Source organism: Sciurus vulgaris (genome assembly GCF_902686455.1).
Source record: "Sciurus vulgaris genome assembly, chromosome: 14".
NCBI lineage: Eukaryota > Metazoa > Chordata > Mammalia > Rodentia > Sciuridae > Sciurus > Sciurus vulgaris.
The window spans coordinates 6,220,547-6,224,242 of record NC_136475.1 but is presented as its reverse complement, the minus strand read 5'-3'; the positions used below and the strand labels follow the sequence as shown (position 1 = coordinate 6,224,242).

The 3,696-nt window shown below is 53.1% G+C and overlaps 1 pseudogene across 1 annotated transcript; it reads left to right on the top strand.

Annotated features, from left to right (window-relative positions):
- Positions 1–1,139: 1,139 nt before the first annotated feature.
- LOC306643838 (zinc finger MYND domain-containing protein 19-like) lies at positions 1,140–3,179 on the top strand (annotated as a pseudogene). Its single transcript has one exon. The product of its transcript is annotated as a zinc finger MYND domain-containing protein 19-like (transcript).
- Positions 3,180–3,696: the final 517 nt, after the last annotated feature.

Genomic DNA, 3,696 nt, shown 5'->3' with positions numbered 1-3,696 from the left:
CCTGCTGCCTCCCTCCCCAGAGACCAGCCATGCCCTCTGTGAACCTCAAAGAAATGGAATCCCGGGAAGCATCCTTTACTGTGGCTCTTCCTTTCACCCTTTCTGCTCCTCCAGCAGTCCCCAGCAAGGCAGGCTCCCCTCCGCCTGGCAATACGGTCTGTGCAGCAGCTTCACCTTCCAGCAAAATCCCCAACACCTGCCCCCAGTGAACTCAGGAGCATAGTGTCTCGCCCAGCGAGTACAATGAAGACTCGGCTCTCAGATGAAGTTTTAAGGTCTTTATTTTCATGGGAGAGCTTCTGAGCCGAGTGCCTGGTTCTTCCTCCTCCTCCACCGCCGCTGCCTCTCTTCTTCTCTCCTCACGCAGCTGTGCCTGCCTGCCTCCGCTGCGCAAAGTACGCAGCTTTATGGGATGTAACAGCCAATCACCTTAACGGGTCAGGCGTTTGGCTTGTGGAGACTTAATGGTGGGTAATGAGGACATATACTGATCACGAGCTAAGCATGGATGCGGAGGAGATCAGTCAGCCAATAGAAAGCACTTCCTTAAAGTTGTTTTTCTTTGCAGTTGGGCTTCTCAGCGCCATCTTAGGGCGAGGCCAGCTACCACTGCGGGCCCTACAGGGCAGCGGTCTCCAACAACAGAGTAGAAGGATTCCTGCGGCCTTCCCTCCGTGGTGTCAGATGCAGGCTGTGGCATTAAGATTAAGTGAGATTTCTGTTTTGTCTCTTAACATAAATTCATTTAGTTAGCCCAACGCAGACCACACAGACCACAGATGGCTCAGGGCTGGTGAGTTGGAGGAAGGAGTTCAGAAGTTCAGTGATCAAGAGATATCGAATGCCCCTCCACTCGGCTCGCGGGGGTGCACACGGCGGCGGTGGCGGCGCATGGCAGGTCTGGCGGGTGCGAGGCGGCGGCAGCGGCCCGAGCGCAGCCCAGCCTCGTCTGCCCTCGGCCTGCCCGGTCCGACTTCCGGCCCTCCCGAGCAACGCGGCCTCGGCCGGGCCGGGCGCCTCCGGAGGGAGCGGCGTTGCGGGCCGAGAGCACAGGCCCGGCCATCACTGACTTCAAATTGGGCATCGTGTGGCTCGGCAGGGTGGCCAGGAAGACCAAATACGCACTAATAGATGAACAAGACATCCCATTGGTGGAGAGCTACTCCTTTGAGGCCCGAATGGAAGTAGAAGCAGATGGAAATGGTGCTAAGATATTTGCATATACCTTTGACAAAAACCAAGGAAGGGGATCAGGCAGGCTCCTTCCTGAGCTGCTGTGGGAGAGGCACGGGGCAGCGTGGCTCCGGGTTTCCAGGTAGCACACCTCAGTGCTGTGACTGTGGACAACCGCCTGGACAACCTGCAGCTGGTGCCTCGGGGCTGGCGGCCCAAAGCTGAAGAGACCTCCAGCAAACAGAGGGAGCAAAGCTTGTATTGGCTCGCAGTCCAGCAGCTTCCCACGGACCCCATAGAAGAACAGTTCCCTGTCCTGAATGTGACCCGGTACTACAGTGCCAATGGGGATGTGGTGGAAGAGGAGGGGAACTCCTGTACCTACTGAGCGTCATCACCCTCCCCGCACAGTGACTGAGGAGAAGCAGCTCTGGGAGTTCAACATCTGTGGGCGCTGCCAGGTGGCCCGGTACTGTGGCTCCCAGTGTCAGCAGAAGGACTGGCCTGCCCACAAGAAGCACTGTTGGGAGAGGAAACATCCCTTCCAGCACGAGCTTGAGCCAGAGCGATGACGGGCAGCAGAGCTGCCACTGATGCAGGCCTGTGGCTTTGGGCTCTTCCCTGGCACAGCAGAGACAGACAGGCGCTTGAACCTGGAGGTGCCGAAGAATCCAGTGGCAAGCCCGGAAAGCCACCATGAGACTCCCCATGGCACACGCCGTTGGTGGGGAAAGTGCTCCTCCAGTGTTAGATGTCCAGCAGAGACAACGGGGAGGCACCCCAGAACCTTTCTCATTATTTATATGTTAATATGTTTGTAAACTCATGTACAGTTTTTTTGGGGGGAAGCAGGGAGAGGGTTAGAAACTACAAATAGGATCATTTGCTGTAAGCCTCAAATGGCAAATGGTTTGCTACAAGTCTAGAAACTCAATAGCGGAGCTTCTCTCCTGGGCAGTGGGGGCCCCACCATGGGTGGCCTGCACAGAGTTGTGTCCGAAAGGACAGAGTAAAGGGTGGAATCATCTGCCATCTCAGTCATTCTCTGTTCCTCACCCCTTGCTATTGAGGGTCAGGCTTACTTTTGTGGAATCAGCCAAGTGATGTGGAATGAAAGGACCAACTTGTGCTCTTCGTTGGTATCTGTGGAGCAGAGCATACCACACTTCCTCTGGAGTCTGGCTGGGAGTGGAGCGAGACTCAGTGTTCCACTGGTCAGCAGGAGCAGTGGGGGTGGTCCAGGAGGCCGGCCACTGTTTCAGTGACTGTGCGGTGCACTAGATCTGCATTGGCCCTAGACTGTACCTCGCTTGAAGTGGGATTTTCTATCCACAAGGATACACAGGGCCTGCCCAATGGCTGCAGAGTAGCCAGGGTGGAGTGAGTGACACTTCTCCATCAGCTATGCAGGACGTGGCCCCCAGGACGGCCATCCTTCTCCCTTTGGGGACTGTAGATGTCTGAGGGCTGGCCAGCACCTTGTCCATGTAGAGCAACTTGTGTGGCTGGGATTTTGCCTGTCTTCACGTCTAGGCAGCTGTCTTGCCCTCAGGTCCTTCCCATCTGACTGGCCCTGTGTTGGTCTGTAGGCCTTGCTACACTGTCTCTTGTAACATTTCTGCCATGTTCTCATGCCTGTCCTGGCAGAGCATGGCCCTTTGGTGGCCTTTTGCCTGTGAGCAGAGCTCCTATGGCTGCTTTTAATTAATTAATTTATTTATTTATTTATGATTTTTAAAATTCTGTGCTGAGGAGCAAACCCAGTACCTCACATGTGCTACACAAGTGCTCTACTACTGAGCCACAATCTTGTGGCTGCTTTTTATTGTACCTGGTGGCCTCGTGGAGGAGGGAGGACTGGAAGGGTGATTGAGCTGGGTGTGGTAGCGCACACCTCCAGTGACTTGGGAGGCTGAGGCAGGAGGATCTCAAGTTCAAGGCCAGCCTCAGCAATTTATCGAGGCCCTAAACTTGTTGAGACCCTGTCTCAAAAAAAAAAAAAAAAAAAAAAAAAAAGAGAGAGATATTGAAGCATTTTAAGCTAACGGGTGAAAGGATTTGATTGTTTTTTGTTTGTTTGTTTTGGTGGGTATGCGGGACTGAACCCAGAGGTGCTTAACCACTGAGCCACACCCACAGCCCTTTTGTTACATTTTATTTAGAGACAATGTCTCGCTGGTTTGCTCAGGGTCTCTCCAAGTTGCTGAGGCTGGCTTTGAACTTTTACTCCTCCTGCCTCAGCCTCCCCAGCTGTTGAATGGCACTTTTAATTGAAGCATACTTTATATACAATAGATCTTAAATGTTTACCTCCTGTTTACATTCATTTGACCACCACCCCAAAGAAGGGCATTTTCGTAACTCCTGAAAATTCTTTTCCTCTTTCAAATCTCCCCACCCAAAACATAACCTCTGTTCTGATTTCTGTCCCTAAAGACCAGTCATGCCCTCGTATAAATGGAATCAGTATCTTTTATGTGGCTCTTCCTTTCAACACTATGCTTCTGAGATCCGTCCACAATG